Here is a 12210-nt window from a genome sequence, read left to right on the forward strand (position 1 = left end):
GCGGAAAAAGCCTTTCAAAGGCAGCAGAGATGGACCGTCCAGCCTAAACAAGATTCTAGACAAATTATGTCAAATTCATAGCACCCCCGATAAACCTGCAAATCACACCCACAGAGAATGCTGGATCTTCAAGCAGGCCGGTAAGCTAAACGCCCAACACAAGGGGAGGGAGACACCAAATGAAGACGAGGACGAGCCTCGCCAGCAAAGCACTGGGGGACAGAAAAAATTCCCACCAGAGGTCAAAACAGTGAACATGATCCACGTGACGAAGAGGAGAAGCAAACATGCACTCCGAGACACACGCGCCGTAGAGCCCGTCACCCCTAAGTTCAACCCCTGGTTGGCCTGCCCGATCACTTTTGATCGCAGGGATCACCTGACAAGTAGCCGGCACGGAGGATTGGCTGCCTTGATGTTAGACCCAATAATAAACGGATACCATCTCACACGAGTCCTTATGGACGGCGGCAGTAGTCTTAATCTGATATATCAGGACACAGTCCGTAAAATGGGGATAGACCCGACAAAAATCAGCCACAGTAATACTACCTTTAAGGGAGTAATACCAGGCCCAGAGGCCTGCTGCACGGGCTCTCTAGTACTAGAGGTTGTATTCGGTTCTCCCGACAACTTCCGAAGCGAAAATTTCACCTTCGACATCGCTCCATTCCGAAGTGGCTATCAAGCACTACTCGGAAGAGCAGCTTTTGCTCGTTTTAATGCAGTACCGCATTACGCTTCTCTTAAGCTCAAGATGACCAGTCCACGTGGCATCATCACAATTAGCGGAAATATCGAGCGTTCCTTATGCACGGAAGAACGTGTGGCGGCTTTAGCAGCCGAACACTAAACCACATCTCCAACCAGGATAAATGATCGGTCGTCAAGACCGCGGACATGGTTAGACAAGTCCGGCACATCACTAGCTGTAACAGCTTAGATATACATAAAATTGGTTCGATGGATTTACCCTCATAGGCGGTACCAGGGGCTTCCCACATGTAAAAGGACTACAGTTCGGCTCGACCTTACTTATCTTGATTTCTAATGGTTAATTGAGAATAACCAATTTTTTCGCACGACAACTTTCACCTAAGTTCTTCTCTTTTTACAGATGGTAATCGTGCTACACCCTTCCAGGATATGGCACAATGGAGACACAGGCGCAGACGTGCAGCAGGGCCCCGCTCAAAGGTTTCTTTTTAGATTAAGACCCCGCGTAAACCTTTTTTTACTGTCTCTTGTTGCTTCACATCCTCCGGATACTCAGCATAACCGAGAGCGATGCTGACGTTATTGGCATTTGGCCATGTCAGAACGATGCACGTACCTGGACACTCAGGGATTATCATCAAGGGCGTTATTCAGCCCGGTATATGTTGTAAAGACCGAATACCTTAGGGAGTGTTCAGCGTCGCGAGTTTGGCCTTATATGCATCAACTCCGAATGATGTCTTTGGTCAAATGTTGGGTTTGCCCGGCTCCCGTGTTTTGCTACCTTACGTTCCGCTCTATCGCCTAAGGTGGCACCGGGAGAACTACTGCAATTGTGCCCTGGTTCATCCGGACGAGCACCTTAGTAGAGAAAGCCGAAAACTGACAGTTATGATAAAGCGCGAGACTGGTCAACCACTCGATGACTCAGTGGAATCTTCGGGATTCCTCCGCATTAACGAAGGGTCGTTTCCCGGTCATGTATGTACGCGCCCCGTATTCGGATGAGCGCGGAGGTACCAGGGGTATATAGTAGTCCCACCGTCAAACTCCTATGGCTAAGTGAAAGTGTTAAAGCAATATAGTCCGATTGCCTCGTTCACTGCGCTATCACCTCCTTAATGGACCAAGACGTTGGATCAAGTGTGAATAAGCGTTTTTTGCGAACACCCCCGCATTATATGCGTGGGGGCTGAAGCCGACGACTGCAAACTTTTAGGTTATATACATATATACATAAACGGCCGCACAGGAGGCATCATAATACTTTCAGGCAAAAGTATAAACACAACCTTTATAATTTAATAAGCATTGTTTTTACAATTGAGATACATGTCACTAGAACATGATATGCTTCGAGCACTAAGCCTCTATTACACGAGCGCCTTCTAAGACTTACTCAAAATAGTGCTTGGCCGATACCCGGCCTACCGCCGAACTCTGGGATGCAATAGTGGTGGCTTCCATCTCTGCCCAGTATGTCTTGACACAGGCAAGAGCCATCCGCGCACCCTCTATGCACGCCGACCTCTTCACAGCGTCGATATGCGGCACAGAACCAAGGAATTGTTGCACTAGGCCAAAATAACTATTCGGCCTCGGTCCCACCGACCAAAGGTGATCCACGACGGACCTCATAGCAAGTCCGGACAACCTATGGAGCTCGACCAACTCGACCATTTGCTCATTTAACAGCAGAGGACGCGTTGGAGTGTGGAACTGTGACTAGAACAACCTTTCCACTACATGATCCTTCTGATCTTTGAAAAACTTGGTCGCATCAGCGGCACTCGCTGCTAAATCCAAGTACGCGTCTGTAGAACTCCATAATTTATCCAGAGGGGCATACTTCGGGTCTCCAAACCTCGTCCGCAACAAAAAGGGCTTCCCAGCCGCAATTTCTTCGGCTTGACGGAGTTCCTCCTTCACCACTCTGATTTGCGAGCGGGTTTCCTTGGCCGCTTCCATGGCCTCCTTCAGTTCCGCCGCCTTTGCTTGGCTTTCCTTTTCAAGAAGCTCATACCGGCCGGCGGCATCTTTCAGCTCAATAGCCATCTTGGCTATTTTCTCTTTGCTCTGGCAATGGGCAGCCTGTTCGGCTCCTAGCTCTTCGACCGCCTTTAGGGCGGCCGCATCACTCTTCCTGGCTTGTTTCTTGGCTCGGGCAAGTTCTGTCCGAAGGGTCTCCACGGCGATAGCTCCATCTGCAGTCACAGCATATTACAGATACTAGCATCATGCTCCTCTTAATATGTATTGATCCTAGGAGAATACATACCATGTGCCTCGTCAAGCCGCTTGTTTACAAGCATGATGTCGGCATCTGCCGCATCAAGTTGCCGCTTCAGTTCGGCAAACTCACCAGTCCGGCCAGCCACCGGACCTGCAGCCACCTGCACATGAAAGCAGCACGGTTATTACCTGGGACTATGATCCTCTATTTGCCGTCTTTTTCGACAGCAACCAGAGTCTCAGGGGCTACTATCTGCATAGGCCACACCTAGCGTGTGCGGTATCGTCCAAAAAATATATATTACTTCACGTACCTCAAAGCCTTTCAGCAGACTCATAAAAGCTTCATGCAACCCGCTTTCGGCGGATGAAATCCTCTCAACCACCGTGCCCATTAGCGCACGATGCATTTCCGAGACAGCCGCTTGCTCCAGAAGATTCATCAGTGCGTCCGATCGCACACCGGACGGTTTCGGACTCTTTCTGTGGCTCTCCTTAGGAGCCGAATACCCTGGACTTCGGTTGGCCGAACGTTTACCTTCTGGCCTTGGCGGATCAGGAGAAATCCTCCATGACGACACCTCAGGGTCGCCCGCTTCATGAGGCGGGGAGGCACGGGGAAGTGTTTCGCTCTCCATCATCTCCAGAAGAAGATCCCTCGAAGACGAACTCTGTCGAGAAGGGCTACGATCCGAACTACAAGACGCACGCCTCGGTTATCGTTCTTGGAAACGAAGCAGGATATATTTACTATAAAGTACTTTTGTTTACTTACAGCTGGGTAGAGGGCTGGTCCCCTTGCGGGTACTGTGCGGTAATGATTCCCTCTCGGGTAGGACCCTCTGACAAAGGATTCTTCCCTCGCTTGGAGACCATTACTTCCAAATCTTCAGAGGCGGTCCTTTTCCATCCCTGGGGAGAGGGAATTTTAGATTCTTCCCCCTGGTTACCCTCCTTCGTGGAGGCACTAATTCCCCCGGTTTGGATGAATAGTGAGTGAGGCTCGCTCTCGGATTCTTTGTTCCTCCCTTTACCTTCCCTGATGGCGCTTGATAAGGCGCAAGCTCAAGCATCCTGGCTAGTACAGGATCCGGTGAGCCCTCGGGAAGGGGGGCCGGACACCTGATCATCTTCGCCTTTTTTATCCAGTCCTGGTCAAAAGGTGACTTTTCAGAATGATGTTGTGATAAATACAACGTGTTCGGCCACGGAATTACTTACTTGAGTGTCTGGACGATTGCAGTTCAGACCCGCATCCTCGGAGGTGTCCGGACACTCTATTTGTGATCCGAAGAACGATCTGTACATCTCTTCGAGCGTCACGCCGAAGAAGTGCTGAATAGTTCGCGGTCCTTCTGGTTTGAACTCCCACATACGGAGAGGTCGACGTTTGCAAGGCAGGGCTCGACGAACTAGCATAACTTGCATTACCTTAACAAGGCAGACATCTCTCTCGTCGAGATGTCGGATGCGACTCTGCAATGTTGGCACATCATTTACTAGCCCCCAGTCCAGCCCCTTGTTGACCCATGACACCAGTTGTGGCGGGGGGCCCGAGCGGAAGGCATGGGCGGCTACCCACTTAGTACCCCGGGGAGCTGTGATATAAAACCACTCCCGTTGCCATAAACTGGACACCTCCGAGAAGGAACCCTTTGGCCATGGAACATCGGCGCCTTTGCTTATTACGGCACCTCCGCACTCTGTGTGTCGCCCCTCAATCATCTTCGGCTTCACATTGAAGGTCTTGAGCCATAAGCCGAAGTGTGGGGTAATGCAGAGGAAGGCTTCACACACGACGATGAACGACGAGATGTGAAGGATGGAATCCGGAGCCAGATCATGGAAATCGATCCCGTAGTAGAACATGACCCCTCTGGCAAAGGGATCTAGACTGAAACCTAGCCCTCGGAGGAAGTGGGAGACGAATACGACACTCTCGCCAGGTTCGGGAGTGGGAATGACCTGCCCTCGAGCAGGCAGCCTGTGCGAGATTTCGCCGGTCAAATACCTAGCTTCTCTTAGCTTCTTGATGTCCTCCTCTGTGACGGAGGAGGGCACCCACCGGCCTTGAAGGTTGGATCCGGACATGATTGTAGGTCCGAAGCGCGTAGCCTGAGCCTTGGGTGTTGGAACTCGAGGTGGGGGAAGGATTTGATTGGGCGTGAGAAGAAGGGGACAGGCCTAGGCCTCTTTATAAAGAGGATGAATATCAAGCGTCCTCCGCGTGGCCGTTTGGGACTTGCCTAAAATCGAGGAGTCATACCAACAGGCACTATTGGGTTACCCATACCCGTATTGATGAGAATCCCGTGAAAAAGGGACACGCTCTCTGCTTCGACAGGACGTGCCAATAAAAACCGCCTCGCAACACGTGCAGTGGCAGGCTCGGAAAAACGGTTTGTCATGACCAGACTACGGAAGTACGTCACATAATGAAAAGCTATTGGCAGATTGGATTTGTGGAAATATTATTCTCTCTACGGTGGTATGTGGAATTTGTTTTGCAGAGCCAGACACTATCCTTGTGTTCAAAATCTTCTATGGAGTATTCGGAGGAGGAACCCGCCTTGCAATGCCGAAGATAAACTACGCGCCGGACTCATCGTCATTGAAGCCTGGTTCAGGGGCTACTGAGGGAGTCCTGGATTAGGGGGTCCTCGGACAGCCGGACTATATCCTTTGGCCGGACTGTTGGACTATGAAGATACAAGATTGAAGACTTCGACCCGTGTCCGGATGGGACTCTCCTTGGCGTGGAAGGCAAGCTTGGCAATACGGATATGTAGATCTCCTCCCTTGTAACCGACTCTGTGTAACCCCTAGCCCCCTCCGGTGTCTATATAAACTAGAGGGTTTAGTCCCTATGACAACAACAATCATACCATAGGCTAGCTTCGAGGGTTTAGCCTCTACGATCTCGTGGTAGATCAACTCTTGTAATACTCATATCATCAAGATCAATCAAGCAGGAAGTAGGGTATTACCTCCATCGAGAGGGCCCGAACCTGGGTAAACATTGTGTCCCCCGCCTCCTGTTACCATCCGCCTTAGACGCATAGTTCGGGACCCCCTACCCGAGATCCGCCGGTTTTGACACCGACAACCGGCGAGGCCCGCGCAGGCCACCGCCACATCTCTGTAGTGTGCGTCAGGGGCGACGCCGCTGATGCTGACACTGACACGAGGCCGATGTACGCGTGCGTGCTCACTATTACTACCCCTCGGAGGTACGTGGGCGGTGACACTAGCTACGCCAAGCATACTTGGACTCTGCCGAGCTGGGACCTTCCCACCGATGTGGACATGGAAAACCCATGGTGTTATTTGTACTCCAACAATGTGCACGGGGACTCGAAGGAGGTTCACCTGGACATCTGCATTTTGAAGTTAAATGTTGATCATTAGTCTTCGCTCAATGTAATCTGTTGTCTAAGCATGTGGAGACTTCCATGCATGATCTTGCTCTATTGGAGTATCGCGCGTGAATAAAAGTGTATCCATTTATGATTTACTCTAGAATATTCCATGTATGAATTTTTACTACAGTACTGGTGAAAGACTTATGATGAACCATTTCTTACATATCCTCTGCCCCCTTCCAAGTCATCCTGATTTAATCCCTCCGTCTAGGTGTATAAGGGCATGGTCAATACTTAAATAGTATAGCCAAATATTGACTATAAGAAAGTGCCATGTCATCTGTAGCCAACATGTATAACAATGGATACTCAAAAACTAATTCTTGAAGAACATTTCCTGCAAAGCACAATAAGAGTTATTTCTTCACAAGTTTTGGATGCAGGTTGAACAATTGAACGCTTTTGTTTGCAAAAGATACTTTTTATCTATTTCACCCGGATGTTTGTGAGCTCTAGAGATGAAATAATATCCGAACAAACCTATCGATACCCGTTACACATGAGATGACCCCCACATCCTTTGTCAAAATAAACAACTCCCTGATCAATGCATTTCACTCTTACATGCAACGCACGGGCACCTTACTATAGATTAGTACGACAAAAAATTGAACTAACATTATATATAGTACGATAAATGATGATGCATGTCACCTAAAATTATATCATTGAAAACTATGTTCAAATACAAATCCAACGATATTGTATTTGTTGACATGCACTAACATTTTGTGAGTTAAATCTTCAATCAAATTCAATGGGGGATAAACCACGACCGATGTAGTAGTACTAGTGTAGAGGGCGGCGCTGCACGGGAGTCTCACCTCTCACCCCGCTCGTGGCGCGGCAGTAAAGCCGTCATATCACAAAACCCAACCACTCCCAGTAATAAGTGGCCTGGTAAAATAAACAGACAAGCAACCATCACATCCCTCCGTCTTTTTTGCATTTCATCTCTCTGCATTTACTTTCTCCATTTCATCTCGCACACTCGATCCCTAGCTACTACTCCTAGTATCCCTAGCTACTACTCCTAGGGCCAGTTCTTTTGGCGGCTTCCCCAGCTTTTCCCATAAGACTAGTCATAGTGCAGAGTAACATTAAGGCGCCTCACTCATTTATTTGGGCTTCTAAACTACTACTAGTAGTACCTCCCTCCTGGTTTATTCCTCACCATAATAATTTCTGCTAAATTTTGACCAAAGATTTCACTGATAAAATGTTAGTGCATGTGACATGCACTAACATTTCATTAGTTAAATTTATGATCAAAATTTGACACAAATTACAATGGGGACCAATAAACCAGGACGGAGGTAGTAGTTATGGGATTACTAATCTAGAAGCCTAAAAGAACTGGCCCCTGGTACTCCTGCTAGTAGTAGTACTCAAGTTGGAATTCCAATTGCACGGCACAACTTGTTAGGCAAAAAATCCGATACAGGGTGTAGGAAGCGGTTTGGGAATTTGCATGCCTTTCCAACCAGTGAGATACTCCGTACAAAGTACGACAGAGAAATAACCACAGAAAAGGAAGCTAAAAGTAAACAATCAAACGAGCATTTTTGCATTTGTTTTGCATTGAATCGTTTCACAAGATTGACTAGTGTTGTTTTCTACTTTTACAAAAACCGCATCGTAATCTTAAAACATGCATTTGCACGTACATAAGTAATACTAGTACTCCCTCCGTCTAGGTGTATAAGTCTTCCCTCCCTCTTGGTCACGGTGCACAACCAAAGATGAATTATTGACCTAGATGGAGGGAGTAGCACAGTCTGCAAGCATATATAGTAAAGTTTGTGCTATATGCACGTACTTGCAAAATGCGTACGAATACACAAGGTTTCCAAACTTTCCCTTTTACATACTTAATTAAGGACCCTAATAATTCCTGAATGTTCGGGATTTATCATTTGCGTCCCAAAACTAATGAGATCGCCAAACGAAACATACTCCTACTAAAAGCCACGGCGCTCGCAGGAGCGCTTGCGGCGCGCCACGAGTGCCCTAGTGCGCGGTCGTTTCCCAGCGCGTCGACACAACGCCTCTTCCTCAGCCTCGCAACTTGCGAGGTGCTGACTGGCGGCTTCACGGCGGGCGAGCGTGATCTCACCGGTGTGGTGGTCCGGCGCCAACAGGTACTCCTCCTCGCTGGAAGCGTGCACCCGGTCCACGTACCGTCAAGCGTAGATGAGGCGCTTGGGCCCGACTGCACTCAGGCGTCGGTACGGGCATCCTCCGCCACCCTCACGGCCCTCGCACGAGCCTTCTGCCAAAGAGCCAATTGCCTCACTCTCTCGGACGCGACATAGGCCTCCCAGGCAGCTTGTTCTGCTGTGCGCTTCTCTTCCTCGGCCTTCTTCTCTGCCTCTATTTTGGCGCGCTCTACTGGAGGCAAAGCCTCCCACAAGGCGACATCCATTTCTTTCCAAAGCTCCTCAAGGCTAGGGGCTCGGTGGGCGGCGCGACGTTCTCCTCGTAGCGGGGACCGACGTGTCCTCCGACGCGCGTGCTGGCGAGATTGGGAACGCCGATGCGTCCACCTCGACGCGTCGCGGCGAGGAGCGGAACGCCGATGCATGCTACCTCTTGAGCACTGCGTTGGTTTTCCCTTGAAGAGGAAAGGGTGATGCAGTAAAGCAGCGTAAGTATTTCCCTCAGTTTTTGAGAACCAAGGTATCAATCCAGTAGGAGGCCACACACGAGTCCCTCGTACCTACACAAACAAATAAATCCTCGCAACCAACGCGATAAGGGGTTGTCAATCCCTACACGGTCACTTACGAGAGTGAGATCTGATAGATATGATAAGATAATATTTTTGGTATTTTTATGATAAAGATGCAAAGTAAAATAGAAGGCAATAAAAATAACTAATTATTGGAAGATTAATATGATGGAAAATAGACCCGGGCGCCATAGGTTTCACTAGTGGCTTCTCTCAAGAGCATAAGTATTACGGTGGGTGAACAAATTACTGTTGAGCAATTGATAGAATTGAGCATAGTTATGAGAATATCTAGGTATGATCATGTATATAAGCATCACGTCCGAGACAAGTAGACCGACTCCTGCCTGCATCTACTACTATTACTCCACACATCGACCACTATCCAGCATGCATCTAGAGTATTAAGTTCATAAGAACAGAGTAACGCTTTAAGCAAGATGACATGATGTAGAGGGATAAACTCATGCAATATGATATAAACCCCATCTTGTTGTCCTCGATGGCAACAATACAATACGTGCCTTGCTGCCCCTACTGTCACTGGGAAAGGACACCGCAAGATGGAAACCAAAGCTAAGCACTTCTCCCATTGCAAGAAAGATCAATCTAGTAGGCCAAACCAAACTGATATTTCGAAGAGACTTGCAAAGATAACCAATCATACATAAAATAATTCAGAGATTGTTCATAGATAAACTTGATCATAAACCCACAATTCAACGATCTCAACAAACACACCGCAAAAGAAGATTACATCGAATAGATATCCACAAGAGAGGGGGAGAACATTGTATTGAGATCCAAAAAGAGAGAAGAAGCCATCTAGCTAATAACTATGGACCCGAAGGTCTGAGGTAAACTACTCACACATCATCGGAGAGGCTATGGTGTTGATGTAGAAGCCCTCCGTGATCGATGCCCCCTCCGGCGGAGCTCCGGAAAAGGCCCCAAGATGGGATCTCACGGGTACAGAAGGTTGCGGCGGTGGAATTAGGTTTTTTGCTCCGTATCTGTTAGTTTGGTGGTACATAGGTATATATAGGAGGAAGGAGTACGTCAGTGGAGCAACGTGGGGCCCATGAGGGTGGAGGGCGTGCCTGGGGGGGCGGTAGGCGCGCCCCCTACCTCGTGCCCTCCTGGTTGATGTTTTGACGTAGGGTCCAAGTCCTCTGGATCACGTTCGTTCCGAAAATCACGTCCCCGAAGGTTTCATTCCGTTTGGACTCCATTTGATATTCTTTTTCTGCGAAACTCTAAAATAGGCAAAAAACAGCAATTCTGGGCTGGGCCTCCGGTTAATAGGTTAGTCCCAAAAATAATATAAAAGTGTATAATAAAGCCCAATAATGTCCAAAACAGAATATAATATAGCATGGAACAATCAAAAATTACAGATACGTTGGAGATGTATCAAGCATCCCCAAGCTTAATTCCTGCTCGTCCTCGACTAGGTAAATGATAAAAACATAATTTTTTATGTGGAATGCTACCTGGCATAATTTCAATGTAATTCTTCTTAATTGTGGTATGAATATTCAGATCCGAAAGATTCAAGATAAAAGTTCAATATTGACATAAAAATAATAATACTCCAAGCATACTAACTAAGCAATTATGTCCTCTCAAAATAACATGGCCAAAGAAAGTTCATCCCTACAAAATCATATAGTTTAGTCATGCTCCATTTTCGTCACACAAGAATGCTCTCATCATGCACAACCCCGATGACAAGCCACGCAATTGTTTCATACTTTAGTAATCTGAAACCTTTTCAACTTTCACGCAATACATGAGCGTGAGCCATGGATATAACACTATGGGTGGAATAGAATATAATGACGGGGGTTATGTGGAGAAGACAAAAAGGGAGAAAGTCTCACATCAACGAGGCTAATCAATGAGCTATGGAGATGCCCATCGATTGATGTTAATGCAAGGAGTAGGGATTGCCATGCAACAGATGCACTAGAGCTATAAATATATGAAAGCTCAAAAAAAGAAACTAAGTGGGTGTGCATCCAACTTGCTTGCTCACGAAGACCATGGGCACTTGAGGAAGCCCATTGTTGGAATATACAAGCCAAGTTCTATAATGAAAAATTCCCACTAGTATATGAAAGTGACAAAACAAGAGACTCTCTATTATGAAGATTATGGTGCTACTTTGAAGCACAAGTATGGTAAAAAGGATAGTAACATTGTCCCTTCTCTCTTTTTCTCTCATTTTTTTGGGCCTTCTTCTTTTTTTATGGCCTTTCTCTTTTTTTTTAATTTTTTTCCTAACTTGGGACAATGCTCTAGAAAATGATGATCATCACACTTCTATTTATTTACAACTCAATGATTACAACTCGATACTAGAACAAAGTATGACTCTATATGAATGCCTCCGGCGGTGTACCGGGATATGCAATGAACCAAGAGTGACATGTATGAAAGAATTATGAATGGTGGCTTTGCCACAAATACTATGTCAACTACATGATCAGGCAAAGCAATATGACAATGATGAATGTGTCATGATAAACGGAACGGTGGAAAGTTGCATGGCAATATATCTCGGAATGGCTATGGAAATGCCATAATAGGTAGGTATGGTGGCTGTTTTTAGGAAGATATAAGGAGGTTTATGTGTGAAAGAGCGTATCATATCATGGGCTTTGGATGCACCGGCGAAGTTTGCACCAACTCTCAATGTGAGAAAGGGCAATGCACGGTACCGAAGAGGCTAGCAATGATGGAAAGGTGAGAGTGCGTATAATCCATGGACTCATCATTAGTCATAAAGGACTCACATAATTATTGAAAAAATATACAAGTCATCAAAAACCAAGCACTACGCGCATGCTCCTAGAGGGATAGATTGGTAGGAAACTACCATCGCTCGTCCCCGACCGCCACTCATAAGGAGGACAATCAAAGAACACCTCATGTTTCAAATTTGTTACATAACGTTTACCATATGTGCATGCTACGGGACTTGCAAACTTCAACACAAGTATTTCTCAAATTCACAACTACTCAACTAGCACAACTTTGATATCACTATCTCCATGTCTCAAAACAATCATCAAGCATCAAACTTCTCTTAGTATTCAACACACT

This window comes from Triticum aestivum, chromosome 6D, assembly GCF_018294505.1.
Source record: "Triticum aestivum cultivar Chinese Spring chromosome 6D, IWGSC CS RefSeq v2.1, whole genome shotgun sequence".
Classification (NCBI taxonomy): domain Eukaryota; kingdom Viridiplantae; phylum Streptophyta; class Magnoliopsida; order Poales; family Poaceae; genus Triticum; species Triticum aestivum.